The following is an 18725-nucleotide window of genomic DNA, read 5'->3' as shown; positions in this document are numbered from 1 at the left end:
GTATGATGATGGGTGCTCGTGTGAATAATAGTGTGCTTTATGTGTGAATGTGTGTGTGTTTGTGTCGGTCTGTGGAGCTGATTTTGGCAAGTGGTGGGGGGAGGAGTGTTGTACAACAAAGGCATTTTTTTTAAAATGACTTTGTTGCACAATCCCCCTACCCAACTGCCAAAATCAGCTCTCAGTAAAAAATACCATCCCTATCCCCTCAGCCCCCTACAGCCCATTGCAAATGGTTTGGCTTTTTACCCAATTCTTTTCAAAAGTATGCACTAAAATGCATCATTTGAACCCAATTTTTTAAAAACATTCCAGGGGGTGGGGGGAGAAACCCCACAAACCCGCCCCACGAACCCCCATGCTCGGTCGCTATGGCATATCTGGGGGAAATACTTATGCCCCTCCACTTAAAAAATCCACCAGCCACCACTGGCCCTGGGAGCGGGGTGGGGTAAACCCAGGGACTGTGGTGGGGTGGGGAGAGCTCAGGGATTGGGCTAGGAGTGGGATGACGCATCCCAGAGACTGTGATCAGAGCAGGTGGGGCATCACGGGGGCTATACTGGGAGTAGCATGCAGTTACACCACGCGATAGTTCACAGCCATTTGGATTTACTGGCCATTTGGCCTATTGGGGGAGCCAGCCTTCCCACATTTTGCTCAGGTGGGGCCAAGCCAAAAAAGTTTGAAGACCACTGCTCTATGGGATTTTGAAAGAGACTACTGCTGTCAGTAATGGGGCAAGCAGCACCAGTGAAAATGGCTATTCTGCCTATGTTATTATATCACTTTGCAAATCTTCCCTTTGCTATTCACAATCCTTTTTTTAATAGTTTGAATTCCAAAGTTTGTGAATTGCTGTGGGGTGCTGGAAGAAATGAGATCGCCCTAGGAACTCTTTGCTTGAACTGCGCAGCTGGTGGCATACAGCTACCGTAATTTGAAATATATTACTTGACAAGTCCGCTGCAGTTTGTTTCTTGGTGGCTATCGGATTGGGCTACCTTGCACACAGAGTTGCTACAACCGCTAATATATCTGCTCATGCTTAAAGAAGCTCTTTGGGTGGATGGTAAGAACATCCCTGACTGTCCCTACCTTCTGGAACTGTGTCGGGCATTGTGGCAGAGGGCTCTGAAAGTGATAAATAAAACAGTACTGTATTCATCAAGTGCTCCACTGAAGCCCATTCTGTGAGACATTGCTGAAGATGTTTGCTCCATACAGAGAGGCTGGGAAGGGGATTGTTGTATGGGGGACGTAGTCTGGAATGGGACATTGGTGCCATTTGCAGAGCTGGCCTTGGAATGGGGTCTACATATAGGCCAATTCCTGGGATATATGCGTCTGGTATGCACTGCAGAGTCCTGGTGGCCCGCACTTCCTGGTGAACCTGAGGCTGATGAGCTACTAGAGCTAGTGTATGAAGGCAGATTCACAAGGTTTTGGTGTCAGGTACAAATGCTGGATCAAAGTGAGGGCTCTCTGGGACAAGGATTTGAGCATGAGCATCTCAGAAGAGGACTGGGATATAACATTAATATATGCACATACGGCTTCTAGAAATGCCTCCAACAAACTTGTACAATTGCAGGTTTTGCATGGGACATACACAACCCCATATAGGATTTCACGCTTCTCCTCTTTGGCATCCCCCATGCTGCCTTAGATGCGTGTGTGATAAGACAGAATTGATGCATATGTCTGGGCTTGCCCGTTTGCACATCAGTTTTTGGGGAACATATTGTCCGGACTGTCTGCATTATTCCTCTGTGGAAGCTGCTGAACCCCACAGTCCCGCACTGACTGCTCTGTGTCTTACTGATTCAAAATGTCCAGCAAGACTCAGTTTAGCCTGGGGGGAAAAGGGGAATTGGATAAAATAACAAAAAGACACTGGAGCTCTTCTAGGTTCGCTGCTGGGCTCCCTGTACAAGAGGTGTATTGTGTTATTACAATGGCATTTTGACACCCAACCTTTCTCTCTTCCCTCCCAGAATTACCTGTGTATCCTCTGCAAATTCTTAGAGGATTTAATTCTGCTGTAAATGGTCTTGGTGCACACTGTACACTATGTATTCCTGTTTTGTAACACCTTTCTTGTAACTTTCTGTCCAACTTTCTTAGTAGAAGAGTCATTATAATGTTACTCTTGTTAAAGCACACATAACCTTGCTTTTCTTCTTGTACAGTCTGTTTCCTTATCTCTGCAATCCTTAAGTGAAAACATGTCTCTTACTCTCTCTTTCAAAAGTCATACCTTCTTTTAAATGAAGTGTCCCTCAAAGCCCATGTTACACAAACTGTTCTCAAATTGTCTTTAAGTGTTTTATATTTTAAATGCTAACCTGAAATAATCTTTCCTAGAATTATAGCTGAATGAGCCAAAAAAATACAATTACCCTAATGCTTAAGAAAATAGCCACCAGAGTCTTTTAAAAAGCCACATGCTCCAAGTGACTTTGACGTTGTAAAAACATGGAGTTTATCAACTCTGCGGGATCCTGCATTGCATTAAAGATAAGGTAAGTGTCTAAATATTATATTAACTTCCTAACTCATTCAGAGCCTTGCTTGCGTGAGCCACGACTTCTGAACGCCATCTAGTGGCAAGCGCGCGTCTCCGCAGTCTACAAACAGTTTTGTTTTCAATACATTTAGTTCGCCGGCATCAAGTTAAATGAAATTCCTAGAGCTTGTCAGAAACACTTTTTCTCTACTGTGCACACGGCTGCATGAAGCAGTACCTGCTTAAGGTTTCCTGCTCACAGGACATAAGTGTAACAATACTCTGCCTAGCTCGTTACAGTAAGTTATTTCTTTCCACAAACTCGCTTAATTTATACAGTACTTTCAGATATTGGAAGAAATTAAATATCTGCCTTGGTAATGAACTTAGTCTTAACAAAAACGAATTACTAATATTGAATAACTTTAAGCAAGCTCTCAAATTGTAGCGCTCCCACCGGTAAATAGTTTCTGCCGCTGATCTTCCAAAATCTTCACACTCCTGTCCTGGTCTCCTTCAAAAAGTAGGCCTCATAGGAGCCGACTCAATAGCTGACTTCTTCTCATGAAAATTCAGATGAAAGGCAGTTGGAAAAAAGTGCTCACCTCTGTCCTATCCTTAACATTCCATAGTAGAATGTTACAGAGTGAAAGCACCATCTTGCCCTGGGTTACAGCCCAATCCTCCATCTTGTGAGCCGGCAGCTACAGATCTCTGGGATAGGTGGTTAAGGAAGATGGTATGCATTTTATTTTGTTTCCTACCCCTAGTAACTGCCTGTACACAATTTAGCCTGTGCGTTCTCAAACCCAATCTAGTCCTTGTACCAAATCCATCTAGAACCCCGACATATATGTCAGAAAATAGAAGCTGCAGGTGTGACCAGGTTTGAATGGACATAAGAGACTTATCTCCTAGGAATGTACTCCCAGCCTAGGATAAAAGGACATGTGATTAAATTGTTCGATCTAGCATGCCTCTTGTCAAAACGGAGGGTGGTTATAACTTGGAAGAAAGCAGAGGGTCTACAATTTGGACTATGGTGGGTGGACTTACAGAGGTGGTGTATGGCTGAAACAAACAAAAGTGTGACACAAGAATGTGTACAAAAGTAGGCAGGATTCCTATGACAACATATCCGCGTGGAATGCTCTGATACAGGCCCTATTCGCACCTTTCCATGGTTTACCACCATGAATGTTAGGTGCACCTGTTGAAGGGGAATATAGGATGTTTATGTTATAAGGAATGCTATTTGTAAGACTGGTACATTCGATACTTAGCAGAAGCAATGGACTGGCTACACATGGAATTGTTGATGCTATCAGTTGAAAGGTACTAAAACTAGCTTGATATAAAGAACAATTGACACGAAGCACAGTTTGGTTCAGCGTTTGTCTGCAATGAAGGTAATTTTGTTTATTGTATTGTTTATGGAAGGAAAATAATACAAATATAAATTTAAATAAAAGGAAGCATAGACTCTACCGAGAGTTATAGAATTGGAGCTACTCGTGCCAGTACAAATGACGAGACTATGAAAATCCCATTGGAGAACTTGAACTGTATGAATGTGATAAAGAGAAGCACATAATCTACTAACAGGGGTAGAAATACAACTGGAACATTGCTACATTCGGAAAAGGGGAAAATAACACAAAGTCTAAGAAACACAAATTGGAATACAATAGAGAGAGATAATTGTGTACTGTGAAGGCATCATGAAGTACGACAGACAACAGACTTAAAATTCAAACAAAAGATGTTCATAAACTTAAAGGTCAGGATGGTTAAAGGACTAACATGCCCTATGATAAGGTGGGATTTCCCTACCTGAACTAAACTAAGGAAAGTCTGAGTCAAAGAGTTCAACTAAAAAGCCTGTCCATGTCCAAAACCTACCCTTGCCCTCACAATCTACAATTCATCAATGTGTAGGGATGTCACAGTCAAAGGAAATAGTGTTCAACTTAAAGTTCAGTGCCTCTTCCAGCTCACAGCTTGCTTACTTTCAGCTCCCTTTCCCCAAGTACAAGAAGGTTCCATGAAAAAGTCTCAAAGTTTCCCTTCTCCCAGTTCAGGGTGGCACAGTTCTGAACCAATCCTTGGGGTTCCCTTCCCCAAGATTCAAATAACAATCCAAAAGAAAACAGGGGTCTTAAGACACCACTGTCAAGACAGCTAAGGTCGTTCTTGTACGCCTTAGGGTTCCCTTCCCCAAGACTTTAATTCTGCTGCCTATACTTGCTATAGTCTTTCCAAAGGAAAAAGTATTAACAAAACACTAAGTCAACCTGACTTTCTTTGTGGCCCACTTTGCCAGCTCGGATGCAGTGGTTTCCTTAGACTGTTCAGAGTTCTTATGGTTTACCATGCATACCTCTCTTGTCTAGGCGCAGTTGTTAGACCACACGGTTCACCCATTACAGGTCATGCAACCAGGGCCCCAGGACTCCTTGGAACACACATAGGTTTACTTGCAACTTGCTCCTGTGCTCCAAGTCACCTTCACTTGGTGTCTTTTGTTGGCCTCTTGGCTTTGGGGTTATACTTGCACTTCCTTGGCTTCTTCTTATTGGCCTTGTGGCCCTGCCACCATGTGTTCCTCCCACCTCTCATCAAGCTGTGGCCTTTTACCTTTTTTTAGCCTCTTGGCTTTTGGGGGATAATCTTGCACTTCCTTGGCTTTTCCTTATAAGTCTCATGGTCCTGCCACCATGTGTTCCTCACCCCCTTCCAAGCTGTGGCCTTCTCAGACTGCATTCACTCACAAAAGGTTCACGGTCTTCAAAGGTGCACTTTTATTGTTCACATTATTAAAGTTCTATTCAGTTCAGTATTCAATGTGCACCTTTTTATTTCAATGTTCAAGTATCCCTTTTGGTCGGTAATCAATGAGTCTTCATTTGTTCAAGTTAAAGTTTTTCTTTAGCTCGATATTTAAGAAGCATTTAATGGTCCAACGTAAAAAATTGTTTTACCTCAGCATTCAATGAGCATTTAATTGTTCAAAGTAAAGTTTTTTTATTTAGCTCAGCATTGAATGAGCATTTTATTGTTCAAAGTAACGTTTCTTGTTAGCTCGGTATTCAAAAAACACATTTTTGTTTCTACTGTACACCAGAGTTCCTTTGCTGTCTTGTTGAAGCGCCTGGATCCTCTCTGCCCTCTCAACACTCACTAGTTTCTGTACATTGCTGGTGCCAGCCCTGCTTGCTGGCCTTGTGCTTCTCTCTGCACACCAGCAGCTTCAGTGCCTCAGTCGGCACGCGGGCAGCATCATCTCTGCTCCGGCTTCACGGAAGCTCCTGCTGCGCCCTCAGACTTGGGGATGTCCCATGGCCCATTCGCTTCGGGTCGGCCAAGTCTGCAGGGTGTCTTGCCGGCGTCTTGGCTTGTGCGGCTCCAGTTCCACCACGGCTGCCTCTTCACATGATGCTCCCCATCTGGCGCTCCTTCTCTTTTCCTCTAGCTGCTTGATTTCCATTTACGCACCTGCAGCCCCTTGATAGGCTGCAGGTGTGGCTGACTTATTAGTCCTGCCGGACCATAATCAGAGGCACAACTCTTAGGAGGCATCTTCCTCGACCCAGTGACAAAGTGGTGAGAAGAGGTAATCTTCACTGCTCTTGATGGTCTCTTCTTCGTCCCATTACTGTCAAGTGTTACATGTGGACAACTGAGGGGAATTGGCTTATAATAACCCATACGGTTGGAGAAAGGTTAGGTTGGTTGTCATTAGGAATCCCAATCCTCAAGAACCACCCCCCCCAGGTCATCCTCCCTCGCTTCTCCGCCCCCAGGGTGAGGATCCAAAAGCGATGTCTTTTCCTTGGCCACCTGCATAGAGGATCCAAGGACAGTAGGAGTGAGAATGCCCTCAGGTTTCTCACAGTACTAAAGACCCAAGGGGTACCTAAGATAGACTGCATACAAAGATGTCCAGTGAAGGAAAATTTGAATCACAACTGTATAGAAACCGAAACTCTAAGAGAAAAAGACACTACATCAGAACTCTCAGAATTCTGTAAGAAGGAAAATAGGATTGTGACCATCAATCCCATCAGTGAGTTGCAACAACTAACACAAAGGATCACGAGAGACTATTTGCGAATTGCATACTAATCTGAAAAGAGAAAGAAGACAAGTGCTGAAGCACAACCAACAGTAGAAGGAAGTCATTCTCTTGACCTTAGTGGGTTTCAAAAGTGGTAGGGTCAGTTTGGTTAGTTTTGGACGGCGGACTATTTTGTCTTTGGACATTTCTCCATGACTGACAAGCACATTAGTTAGTAAAGTCGGTAGGGAAGCCCAATAGTGACAGGGAAAGATAGGCATTCTTTATTCTAGAATAAAAACACGTTCCAAATTTCCTCAGATTGTCTGCGTCCTTATTCTTATCCACCACAATAACCAGAGCTCGATGCGACTCCAGGGTCTACCTCTTTGATGGTGCACTGCAACACTCCAAATTGCATTTATGGAAGGCGCGGAGCATGAGACTGCAACCATCAGCCTGTTCGGAAAGCAGTTTTTTTTGTACCAGCTGATGACTCCCATGTTCTGAGCAAGCGGATGAGCTTGTGCTCCTATTGATGGTGCTAATGCATTAAAAACCTGTTAATTCTTACCCAACTTACTTGATTGTTCCCAAAAGGATGTTCTGACCTTGGATTAAAAACATACCTTTGGTATTCCACAGCAATGAGGCTCACTTAATATAACTTGCAGCAAGAAAATATGAACCAGTTATGTACCTTATGGTTAAGGTTGGCACCTCTGCAGGTGCCTTATCTTTCAAAGTGTGATGCCTGCAGCCTCGAATCTCAGATTTCTTTTTTTAATCGGGCTTGCATGGCACCAGGAGGTGCCATCCATACCCACAGTGTTACAAGGACACACCTGTCTGCCTCCACCGGTAGTTGGGGCATTCTGGACATAAGTGGACCTCTCAGTCCCACACTCGGCACTTTCCCAAGTACATGTAGCCACATGTGAACTGGGATCATTCTGAGGCAACTGAGATAAGGAATCTGCAGAAGAGACATTGGGCCTCATTCCGAGTCCGGAGGTAACCCTGCCAGTTCTATTGGCGGGTTGCAACCGGACTTGGAATAATATACTGGCGCCTGACCTCCCGGTGCAACCGGCTCATTCTGAGTCCGGCAGCCATGAAGTCAGGTGCTGGTATATTTGTAAATCCCCATTCCCATAGTGTCCTGTGGGACTCCATGAGAGTGGGCACACGGGAGCACCGGCACCGTTACTAACAGTGCCGGTGCTCCTGTGAAAAGCCTGCATACCGTGACCACTGTGCCCGGCAGGGTCAGACCTGTCGGGCACAGCAGCCCCGCCAGGCAGACTTGTTTGCGATCCAGAAACAAGGGTGCCGGTGAGCTTACCGGCACACTTGTTTCCAGACCGGCAAACTTATAATATAATGAGGCCCATTCTATCCATCAGAACCAGCTTTACCCATAAGGTACGCAGCTTGTTCTTCTAATGTATACTATGTCCTCTGCAGAATTCTTATATTTGAAAGATTACCTTAGCTATGCCGATTAAAAAGGAGGAAGCCCAGAGATACCAGAACAGGGAGTCAGATCCCATCCAAATATGTTGTGCACTATAGCTCTACCAAACAAGGCCTCAGCCCTTCCATTCGAGTCTAGTCAGAAATGTTTAGCAAACATGTGTAGAGTCAACCAGGTGGCAACTCTGCCAATCGCTTGAATTGGGAACCCCGTTTAAGAAAGATACTGTAGCTGCAAAAACCAATAGCAGAATTTTCCACAATCCCCTCCAGCAGAGTTTTATGTGCTGCCTCACAGCAGATCCTTAAAAATACCTCAATCCATCTGGACAGCCACCCATCTGGACGTATTACAATAGTCTGTCAGTTAGTGAATCACCAACCCTTTCAAGAATTACAGCACAATTCGAATATCAAAAAAGGATTCCTGTTCAGGCTTTTGCATAAAGACCAGATACCCCTTCATGGTAGATACCTGCAAACCAATAAAAACACAAAGTCCAAAACACTAGCTACAGGAGCCGAGAAAAGGTCAATCGCCTGCGTATTGCACCATCGGCCTAAGGGCAACCATCTGCACAATTAGGTTTGTGTGTACAAAGAGGGGTTTGGGGAAATCCTACCTATCACTAACTCTAGGAGGTGTTCCCTGGCTCAACAAACCTAAGGAACGTCTGTGTCAAGATGTCTAAATCAAAAAGTGTTCTGTTTCCTGTGTCCAAAATCCTAAGCTGACCCTCATACGCTAAATTCAATATAACGTGAAATAGGGATATCTTTTAGCTGAACATCTGCAACTTTCTCCCAAAGTTCCAAACATAAAGTTTGAAATTGTAGAAAAGAAAACCAATACAGTTTCACCAGAAAAGGGGGCCTTCCCTTTCCCTTGGGTTCAGTACTTCACAGTCTCAGGTGGCTATCTCTTCCCCTGCATTTTCTCCAGTTAATCAGTACTATCCACAATCTCAAGGGGGATGGCTGTTCCCTTGAGTTTCCTCCAATTACTTTCAGATATACAGTTTTCAAAAGGGGTATGGTTCTTCCCTTTCAGATTTTGATCTGCAATCCCTGGTTTACTCTCCTGCCAGGGTTTTTATTATCTTGCTTTTGCAATTTTCACAATTCAAGGACGGGGGCTCTTGAGCCTTTTCAGCTTTTTCACAGTTTCACAATATGGGGGGGCTCTCCCCCTTCCCTCCACTCCCTTGTTTACTCAACTGCCATTTTTTAAAAATGTTCTTACTATTTGGGTGCGTGTCCCAGACTCACTGTGTGCTTGGTTTACTCTTGTGCCAGGACTTTTTATCTTGCTTCAATATCTCAGGTTTACACCTCTCATTTGAAATCAATGGGCCCCATCATGAGTTTGGCATGAGCCCTTAAATGCAGCCGTAACAGTATTACCGCTGCATTTAAGGGCTGGCCAAATCACGAGTTGGAGCCAGCGGTAATACCGCTCCTTAAACCCATATGGACCCAATGGGAATGGGGATTTACTGCCCCTGGAACTCGTGATCTGGCGCAAATTGCGCCAGACCGAGTTGCGGTAGCGCTATTGCCACCCAACTCGTGATGATGCCCAATGTCTTTTGCATCCAGTTAATTATATTCTTCATACATCGTGTCACCAACCCCTTTTCACCACTAGTCAATGTCCCAGATCCCTTTTTTAGGCTGACTCGTTCTGCTAAGGGTACGTGGCATCCGCCCTGAAGCGCCCCGGTGACCCACTCTCTTTCTCTGGGCTTATTGGTCTCTGTTGGCGGCTTTGGCATTCCTCGCGTCTCACCATTTCTTCCGCTGCCCGTTTGCTGACTGGTATCGCATCTCCTCGACTCCTCGGTTTCCGCCTTGCTTTCTCCTTTGCTCGGCAGCTCCTGCTGTTCGAAGCAACAGTGCGGCGAACCATCTACTGCCCAACTTCCCTGGACATCGCTCTGGACAATTTCTTCGCTCCGGTCTGCAGCCTGCTTTTCTCTCGTGTCCCAACCAGCGTCAGGAGAAGAGAGTCTCTTGCTCTGTTTAGTAGTGCCATATTTGAGTGTCCCAGCACCTGTTAATCTCCTCAAACAACTAGAAGGCAACGTTGGCTTACCGCTTCTAGTGATCCTCATTACTCCATTCCTCTTGCGCGTCTCAGTGTTATTAAAGGGGAGTCTATGTAAGGGTGGTGATCAGTTAACAGTGGAGATTCTCTATCCACACTACAATATGCCAAACAAGAATGGGAAGAAGGCAAGAGGGTGTTACCAAGGAAATCAGGTAAAGGTCTGTTCTGACCTAGTGGGTTCACTCTGCCCCCATGGAGTTTGTCCTCCCTCACGTGGTCCTCCCACAGATAGCCATCTGCAGGGTCAGAGTCAGGTCACTTCTGTCTTTCCCTGGCAACGTAAGGGAAGCTTCCCTCCAGGGAAGCAGTGACGATACCGCTAGATTCATCACAGTACTCTCACTCCTGGCTCCCACCATGAGGTCCAAAACCTCTTCAGACAGATAGTAGCCCTGGAACCATAGGTGTTTAGGAGCCAAAAGGGCAACTGAAGGCTGCCAGGGTGCATGTGGAAAATTCTCCCCACTTCCTGAGTCGATAGGTCCTGAGTAACCAGATTCTCCTGCACACACTACTGCTCATGTGCTGCTAATCTGCATACCAGACCCTATGCAGTCATTTTCCTGGGACCAAGGTAAACATCCCTTTGTAGTTCCTGGACTTCCTCAGGAACATATGTAACAGGGGAAACAGTGGAAATGTTTATGTGCTCACAGATTTCCATGAAGCTAGTAGAGAATCACTCAGCACACCCTTAATCTTAACTACTCTGGAGCAGAAGGGTAATTTCTGGTTGATATGGGATGCAAACAGATTCATCATCGGCATGCCGCACATTTGCAAGATGTGATACACCACCAACTGGTCAAGAATCCACTAATACGACAACACTGAATAACTCATGCTGATAGTGTCCACCCTCACACTGGTCTTCCCAGTCAGATGGAAGGCCTGGATCGAGATCCCCTTGGCGATCAACCAAAACTAAAGACATTGGGCCTGCTTGGATTACCTGATAAAGCTCTCCCTACTGCACTTGTTCCCATAATACATTGCAGTAGTGTTGTCCGTTAGGCCCATCACCTACTTGCCAATGCAACAGCAGTTGGAAGGCATGCAATGCCAGGTAGATTGCTCTCACCTTCAAAAGATTAAGGTGGAGAGTCGCCTCTCTCTATGACCTTCTTTCTTGGACCTCCAGCTCAATGAGACAGGCCCCCAAAACATCATGGAGTTATTGTTGATGACTTTTTCCTGACAATATAGGAGAGCAAATGGCTTGCCGTCCAAGTCAAGTCCTGAACCAAGCCAGCACTGACAGGTAACTTGTCTTCCATGGACCTGGTCACCAGGTTCCAACTAAACCGGAGTTCCGAAATGAGATTCTTCATGAAAAGCCTCTCTTGAGGGACAAGGAAAATGCACAAGGCCATCGGCCCAGGAGCCTCAGAAAAAAGCAGGCCGCACCCATGACCACCCCTCTTGAACTTGTCCATAGTATGCCAGCCCGAATGGCAGCACCATGAACTGCCAATGTTGACTTGAGACGACAAACTGTGGGAGCTTCCTGTGTTTTAGTAGATTGGACATGTGGAAACTACACATCCTGGACGGTCTAGGTACATAGTCATACTGACATAAAGCACCCAACATCTGATCCAGTATGAGGATCTTGAAATTGTTTTTCCACATAGATTTGTTTCGATCACGCAGGTCTAGAACAGGCTTCAATGTTCACGGCTTCCTTTAGGGGATCAAAAATACTGAGTAGAATCCAGTATGTGTTCGACTTTGGGTACTCTTTTTATTGCTCTTTCTTTGATCATCTGCTCCACTTCCAAAAGGAGTTCCCCTTGGTAAAGTTCCTGTCTTCCACACTGTGGTGGATAGTCTGGGGGAAACGTAAAGAAAGCAAGGCTGCATCCTTTTCCATGATCTGCAGGACCCTCTGGTCTGTGGTCACGCCCCAAAACCCTCAATGAAGTACTCCAGCCTGTCCCTGAACGGTGTTGCATGAGCTAATAAAACATCAAAGTGGTTTCCCAGGGGCCACGTCCCCCTGAAATGGTGGGCAGCATTAATGGAATACAGAAATGTAATTCGGTGGGACGCCCACCAATTGAAGATAATGTAATGGTGGATTATTAATTATTATCCAGATTGACGGGTGCAAGGGAGGAAAATGCAGCTCTGGCACAAAAAGCTGCCAATATGAATCCAGCAAGCTAAGTGTCCTTCAGTGATGGACACTCCAGTCCCCTGCACGCAATATGTACTGAAGCTAGTCAGTCAAACATTTTAGATATTCTTAAGTGTTAGTAATTATTATCGCAAAGTACAAATCATAAATAAAACACAAGTGTGTCAATGTCTCTGTTTTTATGGAATCTATCTGCATTCATGGAATGCAAGGCCAAAGGCCCTGACATGAACACCTTTTGGCCATAGCGTCATTAATATTGGACTCCCTTTGCCAGTGGCAAGGTTGGAAACGCATCGTTTGATGCATGAACTATCAGTGAGTCTGTTGCTGGGTTGAAAAGATAAGAGGGGTCTCCTCTAACTGAGTTGTACTTCCTTAAAATGTTTCTGCTCAGGGCCACTGGCTTCACTGAAATGTCAATTTCTAATGGATTGTGTCCTTCCATGGATTCCTCATCTTTGATTTATCCATATCCTGCTTTGCAGTCTCAGAAATGTTTTCGATAGCAGAGGATACTGTGCAGCCTTGAGTCGATGCCCTTCGACAGTTACCATTCCCACATCCGTAAGTTACGTCGATAAGAGTATAAATGACATTCACTGTGCCAATTGCCTCAGTTCTGTTTTTCCGCATGCAGAGCATGCTCTCGGAACGATTCAACACACCTCAGCAATTCAGTCTAACGTCTTTACTTTGGAGTAATATTAACAATGTCTAAACCAAATACAGGCTTTAAGAGATGTAGGGACTGCGACTCGAAGATGTCAATCACTGTTTTGCAGATAATCTGTCTCTGGTGCCTCAATAAAGATCACAAGGTCATCGACTGTGGCTCCTCCTCGACCCCGTTAAATAGGATTTCCATTTAAAGGGATATGCTCTATTTCTTGGTGACAATAACATATGTTAGTTCTCTCTTCATACAAGTCTCGGGATTGTATATTCTTTTGTAGGTCTGATATTCCTAAGTAGACCACTTTGGGATATTCTTTAGGGAGTTCCTCACAGGAACGTAGTTCATTGTCTCCATAGGGGGAGTATCTCCCAGTGAGGGCCCACTTGGCTCGACCCCTAGGCAGGGTGCTGCGGAGCAGGCTCACATCCCTAACCTCACAGGGGTTGACTACAGGGACAAGGGACAAATTCCCTTGATTCATCACACACCACTCCTGCTGTTAACAAGGGGTTGGTCAATCAATACAGACCAAATTCTGTGGATGCTGCTTTTCTTTCAAGGCACCCTACTCCAGAGAGTTTGGTGGTACAAGTAGCTACTTTCACTTAAAAGGCAGAGGCTTATCCGGCCATCCACCGGATAGGGACGACAACAAGTATGACTCATTAGCAAAAAGTGTATGCTCTGTTAGAAGCATGGCTTTAAAAGCCAATAATGCATCTTGTGCTCTTTGTACAAGCTGCTGATAACATCCCTAAAGGTGAGATGAGAGAGGGATTATTTAATCTCATTAACAATGGTAAAGAGTCCTCTTGCCAGTCCCTTCAGTTGGGGCTAGATACATTATACATCGTCAGTCGTTGTATGGGCTCTAGTGTGGTGATAGGGTCTGGGTGGAAACACAAGTCTGGTTTGCCCAAGACGTCCAATCAAGGCTCCTGGACATGCACTTTGATGGTTCAACCTTTTTGGCCCAAAGGCTGAGGACTTGGAAAAGCTGCAGCTTCTAAGATGCTGCAAAGTCTTTAGGGGCAGCTATCCGTCAGCCGCAACAGCAACACCCATCTTTGCAGGCTTGGAGAGGGTGTACCTCTCGCTATTACTGCTCTTTTGGCCAAAGGGGAAGTGGTGAAGCTACCCAGAGAGGACATAGGAGGTTCACACATGCCACCAGAGGCTGTGGAGGAAAGACTGCCCAGGCAGCCATCTCCTCACTGCCCTCTGCCACAGCCACAGCCACAACACCTCTCTGAGCACCTAGCTCAGAGGACTCTGGTGGGAAGCAGATTGCTCCAGCATTTGCAAGAATGGCATTGCATTACATCAGATGCATGGGCCCTTCAGACAGTGGCAAAGGGGTACTGTCTATCATTTTTACAAAGGCCTCCATATTGTCCCCTATGTCAGCAATCTCTTCGGGAATCAGATCCACTCCTTTTTCAGGAGATTCCTTCCCTGTTGGAGAAAGGTGCTGTGGAAAGGTTACCTGTAGCAGAAAAATACCAGGGTTGGTACTCCACTTATTTTCTGGTTCCCAAGAAAGACAGAGGATTGTGACCCATCTTGGACCAGAAATGCTTGAACAAGGTTCCTCAGGAAGGACAGATTTAAGATGGTCACTCTTTCAAAGATCCTCCGGGCTCTTCAGCTCCAAGATTGGATGGTGTCACTCGATCTTAAGGATGCTTACATTCATATGCTTATACATCCCAAGCACAGAAAGTACCTGAGGTTTATCATTAGCAGTTCTCACTATCAGTTTCGAGTTCTGCCTTTCGGGCTCCCCTCCGCTCAAGAGTTTTCACCAAGTTGATGGTAGGGGTGGCAGCAAACCTAAGGCATGAAGGGATTCACATCATTCACTAGCCAGACTATTGACTAATCTGAGCTTCTTCTCCTGAACAGGCTCTGGAACAGCTCAACAGCATCTGACACTCTCTCCATAAACTGGGCTTCTCCCTCAATTTCGCAAAGTCCCAGGTGACACCTTCCAAGAAGCTGCAATTCATTGGAGCAGTCCTGGACTCTTCCTCGGGGGAAGGCTTTACATCCTGAGTGGAGGGCTCGACTTATCTTGCAGATGGTAACAAGATTTCAAAAAGCCCAATATCTTCCGGAATTCAACTTTCTGAGGTGCCTGGGCCTCATGGAATTCTGTATTTTCCTGGTGCCAGAAGCCTGCCTAATGATGAGGTCCCTTCAGTTGGCCATCAGATCCCAATGCTCATAATGTTCAGGCAGGATGACGGACCTTCATCAGGTACGGATCAAGGTCCCAGAGGATCGCCTCCTGTGATGGGCCTGCAAGGAGAAGGTGATGATAGGGGAACCTTTTTGGCAACCGTGGCAGGAGATACCAGTAGTCAAAGATTCTTTTGTAACGGGATGGGGAGCTCTCATGAGTGATCTCACTATCAGTGGACTTTGGTCCCTATCAGAATCAAGACTACACATAAACCTGTTAGTGCTGAGATCAGACTGGCGCTGATGGCTTTTTTGCCTTCCCTAGAGGAGAAGAACTTCTTGATAATGGCAGACAACATAGTGGCCATGCATTACGTCAACAAGAGAGGAGGTGTAGGGTTTTGCCACTGTGCAGGGAGGCAATGCAGCTCTGGTTTTTGGCACTGCAAAACAGAATCTCTCTATCGCCTGTTCCTCTAGCCAGAGAAGACAACACTACGGCAGATGCTCTGAGCAGGAACAGCACAGTCTCCTATGAGTGGGATTTGGCTCAGGAATTCCTTATAGAGATCAAGTAGATCTGTTGTGTCCAGTATCAACAGGAACTGCTACCTGTTCTGCTCCAGGGAATTTTCTCAGAGAGAAGCCCAGGGGTACGCGTCCGTAGTGGACTGGGAATTTCCACTCCTGTATGCATTCCCACCAATCCCCATCATTCCTCATGTCATGAGGTTGAGGACGTTTGGGAAGTCCATGATCCTTATGCTCCGGATTGGGCCGGGAGGATGTGGTACCCGAACCTTCTAGACATGTCAGTTTGCCCTCCATTCCATCTTCTCCAGAAAGTGGACCTACTCTCACAAGAGGGAGGCCGTCTTCTTCATCGAGAAATAAGAACCCTTGAACCTTCACGCCTGGTTTCTCAGAGGTTAATTAAGATTGGGACCTCCTGGAAGATGTTCGGGAGGTATTGCTTTCGGCCAGAAGACCAGCAACAAAAGCACTATACATTTGGAACATGTTTTGTAGCTGGACTAGAGCTAAATATATTGATCCTTTCACTTGCAATACACCCGCAGTGCTTTCTTTTTTGCTGCACCTAGCCCATCAGGGGTTGCAGGTGGCAACCGTCAAGGAATACCTGGCAGCGCTACCCATTTTTAACCTTACCCCAGAGCAAGGCTTTTACTTTAAGGTGCTGATTATCATTCAATTCCTCAAAGGACCAACAAATACTTTCCCAACGGTCCCTTTTAGGTTCCGTCCTGGGATTTGAACCTGGTACTAACCTTTTGATTGGGAGCTCCATTTGAACCTATCCATTCTTGCCCCCTCAGGTTATTAACCTTGAAGACCCTCTTTTTGGTGGTCATCTCCTCATGCTCGCAGAGTGAGCTACAAGCTTTGTCATGTAAATATCCTTTTACAATATTCTCCAGGGAGAAGGTAGTTTTGAGGTTGTGTCCCTCCTTCCTCCCCAAGGTAGTGTCCAAATTCCATCTGACACAGAAAATAACCTTACCAGCCTTTTATCCACCTCTGCACCCTTCTAACGATGAAGAGAGGTTACACAGGCTAGACCCAAAAATGTCTCTTAGTTTCTACATTTCTAGGATGGCAAATGTCAGGCAAGATGACTATTGGTTTTACCGACCACAAGCTAGTCCAAGCCATGATCAAACAAACTTTATAGCGTTGGATCATCCTTTGCATTTCGATGTGCTACTCCATTGCTGGGAAAGATGTCCCTGAAAACCTAAGAACCCATTCCACCAGAGGAGTGGCAACCACTTCGGCTCTTCAAAGTGGTGTAAAAGTGCAGGACATTTGTAATGCCGCAACTTGGTCCTCACTACACACGCCCTCGAAGCATTACTGCTTGGACACTGCCGGGCCAGGATGCTCGGTTTGGAAGAGCTTTTCTAAACAATATCAATATATAATCAGAACATTATACAAAAACGTCCACTTGTCCCACCTCCTTCTACAAACTGTTATGGGAGTCTATCCAAGCTGAGGAATCCCTGGGAGGACACAATCCATTAGAAGAACACATAACTTATCCCAGGTAAGATTCCTTCTACTGGATGTTCCTCCCACTGATTCCTCATTGCCCTCCCAACCTACCCCACTGAGTGAGTGAATCTTTAATACACCTCTCTCTTTCAAATGCCATGCAGGTTATTAATCTTCAAGTCGGCTGTGTAGAAAGAGGGAAAAACTAGAAATGAGACAACAGGCGCAGTGCGTGCCATTTATACTCTCCTCAATGTCACATCTGGACATGGGAATGGCGACCGTCGAGGGGCATTGAATTGATGTCACACAACCCCCTCTGCTGTTGCAAATATTTCCCAGACTGCAAAGCAGGATATGGATATATCAAAGATGAGGAATCTGTGGGAGGAACATCCAGTAGAAAGTACATTACCATGGGCTAAGTAATTTGTTCAATGGGGTCTTTAAAATAGTCCCCAAAAGATAAACAAGATTGGTCCTCTTTTTGCTCCTTGCTCATCACATCTGTGAGCTTGTGTTTTCTCCATGGTCTGCTGCATCCAGTAGCAGGATTTCCAGGGGCTTGACCGCCCTTCTCATAAGGGCCACGTGTGTCACACATTCTACAATGGGGCCCTTTGCAATGGCGCTCACTGGCATCCTTTCATGAGATCTGCAGGTCACCGGCATCTTGTAGGCCTTTTAGCACTTACACACCTGACCGCTCCTCAAAATCATCTCTGGATGTGGAGTAAGTTTCCTCCCAATCACCAATATCAAAGTCATCAGCCCTGTCTAGGAGCACATCCACCTCCCTAGTCACACCATCCACTCAGAAACCAACAAGCTTCCACATAAATTCAGGCAAACTCCATAGTATCGGAGTCGATACTGCACCGGCACCAAGTGGTGATGTGCCAAACTCGAGCTGCGCCACTCTTGACTCCATGGTGTAAGAGGCAGAGTCCCTGCCAAACAGGTCTATGACCCCAATGCTTGGTTCATCTACTCCTGCAGAGATGTAAAGCGCTGTTGGCACCATAGTGTCATGCTTTGCCTTATGTCACCAGCTGTTACATATAGCCAGCATCTCTCACCAGAAGGACTCCAAGTCCTAGGTCGTCTCTGGCACCAGGGTCACAGGCACCAGTGGTTCCATACATTTCTTTCACCAATGACTTGACTATAGGATTCCTGGAGGAGTCATTCATCATTTTCTTCTTCTTCTCCATCTTATCCGAGGGCCTATGCTTGGAGCAGTGGGAGGCACTCCTTGAGTTGAACCTCTTCGCTTGTCTCTTTTCTGAGCTCTCGGAAGGACTCTGGCGGCAGTGCTTCCATCAAGAGTGCTTCAAGTACGCCGGCTCTGGTTCCAAGGTGCTCCTGCTCTTCTCCAGCAAACTCCTCTCCTTGGTTTTCTCCTGGGACATCAAAAAACAATGTTCTTGGGACTACCTTGCCATGGGTATCATGCCGTGCATGCTTCACACTCACTGCTGTTATGTCAGGTGCCGAGTTACCACATGCAGCTGTCATGGGTGTCTGTGACACACATTGTCTTCCGACACTTGC

At 45.8% G+C, this 18725-nt stretch overlaps 1 protein-coding gene across 4 annotated transcripts in view; it reads right to left on the bottom strand.

Annotated features, from left to right (window-relative positions):
* DNAAF1 (dynein axonemal assembly factor 1) overlaps window positions 1–18725 on the bottom strand; it is a 1258717-nt gene that overhangs the window by 314582 nt on the left and 925410 nt on the right. The window lies entirely within an intron of this gene.

Source organism: Ambystoma mexicanum, chromosome 1q (genome assembly GCF_040938575.1).
Source record: "Ambystoma mexicanum isolate Mex_15411 chromosome 1q, UKY_AmexF1_1, whole genome shotgun sequence".
NCBI lineage: Eukaryota > Metazoa > Chordata > Amphibia > Caudata > Ambystomatidae > Ambystoma > Ambystoma mexicanum.
Note: the sequence above shows the minus strand (reverse complement) of the source record. Positions and strands in the feature narration are given on the sequence as shown.